The 10288-nt window shown below is 44.9% G+C and overlaps 1 long non-coding RNA gene across 1 annotated transcript; it reads right to left on the reverse strand.

The window, feature by feature from the left end:
* Window positions 1–4814: 4814 nt before the first annotated feature.
* On the reverse strand, window positions 4815–6366 carry LOC117253594 (uncharacterized). Its single transcript, XR_004501406.2, has 3 exons — window positions 6236–6366; window positions 5520–5709; window positions 4815–5416 (listed from the first exon to the last, which is right to left on the reverse strand). It is a non-coding gene; the product is annotated as an uncharacterized LOC117253594 (long non-coding RNA).
* Window positions 6367–10288: the final 3922 nt, after the last annotated feature.

Here is a 10288-nt window from a genome sequence, read left to right on the forward strand (position 1 = left end):
GCATTGTTGCCCCACAGTTCAAACCCCCATCCTGAACCCTGGGATGGGGGAGCCCTTCTGTGTGGAGTTTGCATGTTCTCCCTGTGTCTGGGTGGGTTTTCTCTGGCTTCCTCCCACAATCCAAAGACATGCAGGTTAATTGGTGACTCTAAATTGTCCGTAGGTGTGAATGTGAGTGTGAATAGTTGTCTGTTTCTATGTGTCAGCCCTGTGATAGTCTGGTGACCTGTCCAGGGTGTACCCCGCCTCTTGCCCAATGTCAGCTATAGGCTCCAACCTCAGTGTGACCCTCAACAGAATAAGCAGTTACGGAAAATGAATGAATGTATGATAAGCACCGAGTGTGAGAGCCAAAAGGAGCACAAAGCAAGGTCTGTGGGGTAACTGTTTTTTTTTAAACTGGACTCCTGCCATGTTTTTTTAAAATATATTTTTAGGGCTTTTTTTGCCTTTCATTGACTGGACACTTGTCAGCGTGAAAGGGCAAAGCAAAGGGCCATAGGTTGGAATCATGCCCCACTTGATGATGACTTGTGTGATGGCCTTGGAGTTGGCTTCTAGTGTTGTTTTCCAGCCACATTGAGTTCTTGATGAATGTTATCAGCGTGCTGTGAGTCTTGCATAGTGCCAGACACTCCAGTATCCATGTAGGGGGTACTGAGTTGCACGCTTTCTTCTAGTCGACCCAGGCGGTGCTCAGGTTTGTCTGTCTAGTCTTAGAGTCTTGGGGGACTGCTCTGTAGTCCAGTGGCTGGTGCTTCAAACCCTCAGGTCCTGTGCCCTTCAGAGATTTGCTTTGCCTACTCAGCTTTGCTACTATGATGCCTGAGAGGAGCTTCTGTGTTGTGGAAAAGCAGGTTATAGGGTGGTAGTTTGAAGGTGCTGTATCAGTATTGTCCTGCCTTGTCTTTGCCAGTCTGGGTGAGTGCTGTCTGCTTGAAGCTCACTCATTTGTGCTGCCAGGTGATCATGGAGTGCTTGTAGTTTCTTCATCCAGTAGGAATGTATCATGTCAGGTCCTGGTGCTGTTACACCTGATACTTGTTGTTGGATGTCTGCCTTGGTGATGGTGACAGGTTCTTGTTCTGAGAGGCTGCTGTGACGTGCTCTAAGGTCCACTAGCCACTTGGCATCAGTGTTGTCTTAAACAAAGTCTGAAGGCCTCTAGATGCAGAGCAGGACAAATTAACATGTACTGGCCAGGAAGACATTCAAAAGCACCACAAAGAGGCGCAAAGGAACTTCAAGACACGAATATACCACAAAGAAACGTAGAATTACCTCAAAGAGAAACAAAATTACCACAAAGAAATGCAATGGAACTAAAAAGGGATACAAAACGACTAAGAGAGGCACAAATATTTCAGAGGGACACAAAATTACCTCAAAAGAAAAACAAAATGACCAAAGAAGACACAAATATATCTAAAGGGACACAAAGTGATCTGAAAAAAAGGACCTTTTGCTATTTGTGCCCAGGGGCCCATTGTCTCATAATCCGTCCACGTTTTTACTCCAGTACATTCATCAAATAACTACAAGTAACTTTGCAGATTCTGATATGATAATATAAAACTGACTAATTAAAGTGATGAGTATACTTATCATCAATAATATGATCTAATAATATAATACACTGAACATTATTGTGAAATAGGCCTTTCTGCATAGTGAGTATTTTTATTTTTTGGTACTTTAAGTATATTTTGATGCTAGTATCTTTATACTTTTACTATGTCAGTTAGATTTTGAATGAGGGACTTTAACTTGTAACAGAGTATTTCTACAATGTGATATTGCTACCTCTGCTTAGGTAAAACGTCTTTTACCGTTGCTGATTTGGCTCAAGCTTTAACCCAAATCCAGGATGTGGCTTCCTACTGAGCAGGGTGCTCTTGGTTCACGGAGTGCTGTGAGGCAGACAATTTTCTCCTGCACCAGGTTTCTTGCTGAGCAGTACATGAGTTTCAGGATTGGAGAAGGCCAGGAATGATTGGAAATAATGAGCCAATTTTGACATATTGAAGATTCATTTTATCATCCAAAAATTGGCTGTAAAAGAATCCCACATGCTGAGATTGTTGCAGTTTTGCTGTACGAGGGAGAGAAATGGTCCACCTGCAGAGCAATCTTGTCTTTCTCGCTAATCTAAGTCACTGCTGTGATGTGAGTAGCCTCTACAACTGCCTCAATTTCAAGATTGCCTGGACTGCTGCTGCTTCGTATTAATACAATTATCTGCAGAAAAACATCATTATATCAACATGGTGTTTAAATTCCTTTGTCCCTCCTGCATCCTGGACTCAATCATGTACATGTGCATGTAACTGTTCTTCTCCTTCTCTGCATTGTTTCCCTTCTTACAGATTATTTCATCTCTGTATTGTTTTTTCCCCTTTGTTTTGCTGTTGTTCTTTGTAAAGCGTCTGAGTATCTAGAAAAGCGTTTTATAAATCCAGTGTATTGTTATTATTATTTTGAAGATAGAATAATTATCTTTTCTATCATGCAAAGGAAATATCACAGAGCTACAGCTTTAAAACAGAGGATGCAGAATGGTGAGAGGATGTGTTCAGGTTGTTTAAAACCATCAAAGCAAAATAATCCAGGTTCCTACTGCAATGTCTGTATTTATTTCTGCCCATTTTTGGGGTTGGAGGTGGGGGGAATGAACACAAATCTGCACCAGAGTAGTAGAAATAACATCATACTTACAACAGTAAATATACTATAAACTCCACCAGTACAAAATACATACAAGAAAAAAAAAAGTGCTGTGTTTTCACACTTGGTCCTTTTCGGCCGTCTAAGCCGACTCAGAGCAGTGACACATCATTTTTTGCACACATGTGAACACTCCAAGAGAATCCCTCTGAAGTGAACCAAACACAGACCATCTCGGGGAGTGGTCGCTTTGCTCTTTGCCATTGTATTTAGCCCTCTAGATGACATGCTGTTGCACTGGGATGCTTATAAAAACAGATGAAACCACGCTGGCCTGTAACACTTGCAAAGATGCTGGACGAGGCAGAGTTTGGTTCACGGGAGATACTGCACGTCTCCAGATGTGGAATGTAGAATACATCAAACAGCAACAGTCTACTGCGCAGAAACACACAGGGTTTCCTCCAATTTTAAGTCTATTGGAAAGACAGGGGCTTCATGACCGCACTGCAGTGACACAATTAAGGCTATAGTGTGAACAGAAAGAGGACTGAGGCTCCATCAGAGCTGAAATGGACCAGAAAGAGAACTGAATCCCTTTTGTGTTGGTCCACTTTAGGTGCACTTTAAGAGGACTGAGTTCAGTTAATTTAAAAAGGACAATATGTGAAAACACCCTTAAAGACAGCACATCAGCATGCAAGAACACGTCAGTGACTCTTATCAATGGTTTACTTTGTACTTACATTCTCTCCCCACCAGATGGAAGCTGTGTTCCACTGTGATTTCCTCTCCAACCCTACCACTCATGTTAAGGACACCTGTGTCTGAATAATGACTCAACTGCAATAAATTATTGCCAGTTCCCCTAAAGCGGTGTCTTAAATATCACATTCACGGTTAATAATCCATATTGACAAAAAAATGTTCTCTCACAGAAACTGGAAGCTGAAGAAACAGGGCTTAGGAGATAGCTCTGGATATTTCGCCTCCATAGGCAGCTGGTTATCTCTCTGCTTTGGCACAGTGTGTGTGCATGTTAATAAATTCAGCTGTTGTGGGAAAACTTTACAGTTCCAAAGTACATGTGTAGGAAGGCCTATTTGATAATAGTAGCAGCGTAAAAGTGTTGGTATGTGATGAACATATGCAGTTGTGAAGTGTGTTTGGCTCTGGTGAGTTTGGCCATATTGAGGCTGTTTCAGAGCCACTGAACAGCTGCTGTGTTTAGGCCTCGAGGGGCGTTGAGGAAAGGTGCCCTAAACGCTCCTCCCAAACATATGTCAACATCTGACAACAGCTTTAAGCTTTCATTATTTCTGTACAACCTAGGGTCATGATTCAGGAAAGTGTATTTGTGAACACCCCAATTGAGCATGAATACCACATTTGATTACAGTGGCTTTGCCTTGAGATGCAAAACGCAATTTTTCAGATGGGGATTTTAAATTGGCAAAAGTAAAATGAATATATAGACATTTTAAAAGGAAATAAAAGTCAGGATATAGCAAGCACAACATTTCAGGGAAGCACGCAGATTTAAATTTCACATCAAAGAAATCCTTCAACCCCCTGAATCACCATTTGTATATCAATAACTCAGTCAGTGTCACATTGAATTTGTGAGGAAAACTGTTTTTCTTGCATTACTCAGAGGAATGAAGAATCTAAAAACTAACTGATTGAGGCAGTGGTAGATCAGAAGCTTCCATGTTCTGCAAGGTAAAACCACTACTTTTGTCAATGGAGTTTGGCTTTGACGAGAGCATAGATAAGTTTCACTTTTAGTTCAGTTCCCCGTCAAAAGAGGCTGTCTGACAGCATGGTAATGTCGTGTTTGGGAAGTACTGAGCCTTAAAGGTGGATTTACACTTGTGCGTCAGCTCTGTGCAGAGCATATGCCATAGCCTACGCATGTGTCCTACGCCATTGTGAGCATTTATACTTGTGCAGTGGTGTGTCTGTGTAACTCTGCAGTTACACCTCCACAACACTAGTTGGTTTCAGAGGTTTCTGTGAACTGCTGTAAAGTTTAGTTGATTCAAAACACACATCAAACACACATTAAACATGGCTTAATAGAGACAATTTCAAACACAAGTACACAAATCAGCTTCACTATAACTCGCAGCATTCACAAAGCACTTGTCTTTATCTGGACACATTTTCCCCACAAATACAACATACTAATTTTATTAGCACAAGCCTATGGCATTTTACATTGTATAAATTAGCATAGTGGCTAGTGGACATTCCCTCTACTCATATGAAGCCAGGGACAACAGCAACATTTAACAAAGGTAGTGTTACATAATTTGGCTCCATTACAACTCACATGGTTCACTGACAAAACAACTGTCTTAAACTAAACATGTTTTCCAAACAAATATAACATGCTAACATCATTAGCACAAGCCTATGGCATTTTACATTGTATAAATTAGCCTAGTGACTGCCTTAGATTTCCTCTGCTCATATGAAGCCAGGATGAATCACAAACAAAACTTAAAAAGACAAGTCACAGAATTCAATTCCAGCAAATTGTGTGCAAAGAATTGTAGGTACTTCAAGCCCACCGAGGACACACACGTGCATTCTTGAAAATTTTCTGAAGGAAGGGTTTGGTCCTCAGTAGAATTTGAAGGCCTCTTGACATTGAAACAGACCTTCACTGGAGTGACGACATAGCCTCCTTGAAATTCAGCCGTTTTTAGCATCCTTCCTTCATTCTGAGAAGCACCACTGGATTATACTGCATGAGAAAAGGTGTTTTTACATTTTGTCTATCACAATACAGTTGCACATACATGAGGAGGACCAAATATATCTATATAAGAGCCTGGGGGAGAACCTACTATGAAGCAGCTGCAGGCATGTGACATATGTACATGGGCGTGCCAAGTTTGAGGCCAACTTGTTGCTTGCACTTTTATGCATTCTTCACTCACTGGGTCCACACCATCACCACGCCAGTGTTCACCAAAAGCTGGAGTCTGCACACCATTTGATGGGTTTCACAGCTGGCAATCTGCCACTAAATTTGAGCTGCAAGAGAGGCAGATACATCACCACGACCATGTGGCCCATACAAAGACAAACAAATCAAGTGAAACTGATAGGACAGAGAAGGGATGAATGTCATTCAGGCTTATATAACATCATAATGTTAATATTTTTTCCCATGCATCATTTGTCAACAACAAAACTACCAAAGCTTTCGCCCTGTTGGCTGACATTGTTGTTTGTTTTTGCAGCTGACAATTATGTGTTGCTGCATCTGCCTGAGGGATTACTCTCCATTGAAAACAGCTTTCCTGGCCCTCGCTGTTACGTGTTGAGCGGTGCACCAGTGCACTGAAATAGAGCAGACCCACTGATTTTCTTTCACTAAAACACTGTTAGAGAGGAATGGACTTCACTGTAGCTCTGACAACTCAAGACAACATGGAGTAGATTGGAAATTGGTTTACAAGACTGCAACAAAACTCTAGATACAGCTGATAATGTAATAATATCAAATTTAAAAGGGAAATGCAAAAAAAATGTAATTAATTTAATTAATTGTACACACTGTGACAAGAGCGCTGTCATGGTCTGTCCTTTGTCCCTCCTTTGTCCCTCCTCTTCAGCCCAATCCCTGCTTCCCCAGTGACTATTAATTGCCATTTTCCATCCATTAACCAGATACCCTCGTACTTTCCCTCCTATTCCCATTACCTGACTGCTACACCCATCCACACACCTGTTCCCACTTCCCTAATCAACTCTGCCTGGCCTTCCCCAGCCACCTTCTCACCTGCATGTTATTCACTTGTTAGCCACTATCCACACATACCAGTTCACCTCCTTTTGTTCTTTGACAGTTCATTGTTGGAATATGTATGGGGGTCTGGCCTCTCAGCTTGTAAGCCATTTTACATTAATCACTGAGTTCTTTTTGCGTTCACAGATGTTCCCATTCAGGTGGGAGAAAAAGCCCCTGCAGCAAGCAGGTTTGTAGGACAGCCCTAAGCAAGGACTCCACTCTACATGGAGTAGAGACTCCCGCCGAGATGATGACAGAGTTCAAGTGAACTTGATCTTCACTGAGCGGGTGCTGTTCAAAGCATCTGAAGTTAAAAAAATAAAAATAAAATCATCCAAGAGAAAATCGAACATTTCTTCCTTAAAGCAGCTGTGCGGAACTTTTTACCATTAATAAAATTGTCCCTAGTTCGTATCACCCCCCCTTGAAGATCCGCATATTTATTTGAACCCAACAGCGACAAAAAAGCCTTTCTCTATATGGCTATTTAGTGTAGCCTCGCTCGGGTCGGACACACAGCGGAAGTCAGCAAACCAGAATACGGCACCCGAGGCGGAAGTGATTCTGCTTGCCCGCAGCAATTAAACCACAGAAGAAGGAGCCTTGTTTACAGTGTTCTTCGAGTAAGCAGTACACAACGGGCATTGCTGAACACATAACACCTAACAGTTTTACCAGAGATGTATCTATGAGGACCTGGTTGTACTTTTGATGTCATGGTGGATAACGAAGGAGCATCATGTAAAATTATCTGTGACTGTGACCATGAACACAGATATACAGCAGGCAGTTGTCCTCAGTTTATAAGAAATTCAGAGCTACACCAGAACATTTATGAACAGGTCTTACTTTACTACTAATTTGTGTGTAACATTAGCATGTTTCCACTAATTACTTGGACTGACCTAACGTTAGTAGCGTTAGCTTTGCAAGTGAAGGCTGCAGGTAACAGCTTTGCTGTGTTAGGATTATGTTATGTCTTCACTGTGTATCTTCACATAAAAGAATACTCCGACGATTTGGGAGTTATGCCCTTTCTCTATCATTTCCATATTGAGACAACATGATCGATATCTTTTTTGTGTCTGTATGTCCAGTGGCTGGTTCTCAGCGGTTAGCATTGCGCTTATAGGGGGTCAGTACGTCCTGGGCTGTGATCCGCGGAGGGATACACCGGTGAGCAGGCACAGACGTAGCTTGTAAACAAAACTCAGCTGTTTATTTAGCCTAGCAATATCTCCGGACTATAGTAGCTGCAATGGACAACTTTGAACGCGATTTTGAAGAGTATCTTGTAGCGGACACAGACCCAGAGCCATACCTGTTTGAGCCGGAGTACACACATGAGGAACTCCATGTGTTGGATGCTGAGCAGGCGAGAAGAGAGGCTGAATCCTCCGCTCCAATTTTGCTGCACAGAATGGGATTCAGTGTTACCATTGTTGGGGAGATAGTGCATCACAAGGAGTGAAAACTTTGCAGCAATCACTAATCCTGGCGTGATTGAAACTTTTTTTCCATGTTCCTAAGATGAACTGGAAAAAATGCCCCAGGCCTGCAGGAGCTGATGGACAGCTTTCAGTCGGGTGAGTAATATCATCCGTGTCGTCTCTTTGTTCGCTTTTACCGAGTGACCTAGCGTACCTGTCCCAGAGCCAGCTGCAGCTGTTGCTCACCGGTGTATCCCTCCGCGCAAGATGTACTGACCCACTACAAGCGCCATGCTAACCGCTGAGACCCAGCCACTGGACGTACAGACACAAAAAAGATATCTATCATGTTGTCTCAATATGAAAATGATAGAGAAAGAGCATAACTCCCAAATCGTCTGAGTATTCTTTTCACATAATAATGCGGACTCAGGAGATGACTTGTTAACTGTTTATGCCTCCTTACACCGAACGTACACGGCTGCTTCTCATTGTTTCCAGTAGCACAACAACGGTTATTACATTACCCAGAATAACTTGAGGCTCACACTACTACGGTAGCCTTAGTAGCTCAAAAATACACAACAGATTAGATTAGATCAAAACAGAAACACGACAGGAGAATTTACTGAGTAATTTTGCTGTTTCCACTAATTACTTGGACTGACCTGATGTTAGTTAATCCTCTCGCTCTCCAAAACAAATGCATGCGGTAATTGCCGGCTGCAGTCGGAATTTTACGACACCAGGCTGTGGGTGTCATACCGCTTCGACCAAAGGGGCGCTATAATCAACGAAAACGAAAAGTTCCGCACAGCTGCTTTAATTGAGGCACATGAAAACAGATGCAGTGTGGATCGGGCAGCACACCAAGGCGGGGGCCTTGGCGGTCCGATCCTCGGCTACGGAAGTTGGCTCTTGGGACATGGAATGTCACCTCTCTGGCGGGGAAGGAGCCGGAGCTTGTGGAAGAGGTTGAGCGCTACCGGCTAGATATAGTCGGCCTCACCTCGACACATAGTTCCAGCTCTGGAACCCAAGTCCTTGAGAGGGGTTGGACTCTCTCCTTTGCTGGAGTTGCTCCGGGTGAGAGGCGGAGGGCCGGGGTGGGCTTTCTGATAGCCCCCAGACTCTCTGCCTGTACGTTGGGGTTCACCCCAGTGGACGAAAGGGTTGCGTCCCTGCGCCTTCGGGTCGGGGAACGGGTCCTGACTGTTGTCTGCGCTTATGTGCCGAACAGCAGTTCAGAGTACCCGCCCTTTTTGGAGTCCCTGGGACGGGTGCTGGACAGTGCCCCGACCGGGGACTCCATTGTTCTGCTGGGGGACTTCAACGCTCACGTGGGCAATGACAGCAGGACCTGGAGGGGCATGATTGGGAGGAACGGCCTGCCCGATCTGAACCCGAGTGGTGTGCAGTTATTGGACTTCTGTGCGGGTCGCAGTTTGGCCATAACTAACACCATGTTCGAGCATAAGGATGTCCATTGGTGCACGTGGCACCAGGACAGCCTAGGTCACAAGTCAATGATTGACTTTGTAGTCGTGTCATTTGACCTGCGACCATATGTTCTGGACACTCGGGTGAAGAGAGGAGCAGAGCTGTCAACTGATCACCACCTGGTGGTGAGTTGGATCAGGTGGCAGGGGAGGACGCTGCGCAGACCTGGCAGGCCCAAACGAGCAGTGAGGGTCTGCTGGGAACGCCTGGTGGAAGAACCTGTCAAGATGATCTTCAACTCCCACCTCCGGGAGAGCTTTGACTGCGTCCCGAGGGCGGAGGGGGACATTGAGTCCGAATGGGCCTTGTTCCGCTCTGCCATTGTCGAGGCGGCTGTTGCGAGCTGTGGCTGCAAGGCCACGGGGGCCAGTCGCAGCGGTAACCCCTGAACCCGCTGGTGGACACCAGAGGTGAGGGGAGCCGTCAGGCTGAAGAAGGAGGCCTACAGGGCATGGTTGGTCTGTGGGTCTCCAGAAGCAGCTGACGGGTAACTCGGGCGTGGGAGGAGTTCGGTGAGGCCATGGAGAAAGACTGTCGATCGGCTCCAGAGAGGTTCTGGCAAACCGTCCGGCGCCTTGGGGGGGAGGCGGCAACTTGCTCACACTATTTACAGTGGGGGCGGGGAGCTGCTGACGTCAACTGGGGACATTGTCGGGCGGTGGAAGGAATACTTTGAGGAGCTCCTCAATCCCACCAACACGTATTCCAGTGAGGAAACAGAGCCGGGGTCTCGGGGGCGGGTCGTCCAATTTCAGGGGCAGAAGTCACTGAGGTAGTGAAGGAACTGCGCAGTGGCGGCGGGGCCCCGGGGATGGACGAGAAATTGCCCTGGATATCTCAAGGCTCTGGATGTTGTAGGGCTGTCCTGACATCGGGGGCAGTGCCTCTG

Source organism: Epinephelus lanceolatus, chromosome 6 (assembly GCF_041903045.1).
Source record: "Epinephelus lanceolatus isolate andai-2023 chromosome 6, ASM4190304v1, whole genome shotgun sequence".
In the NCBI taxonomy this organism is placed as follows: Eukaryota; Metazoa; Chordata; class Actinopteri; order Perciformes; family Serranidae; genus Epinephelus; species Epinephelus lanceolatus.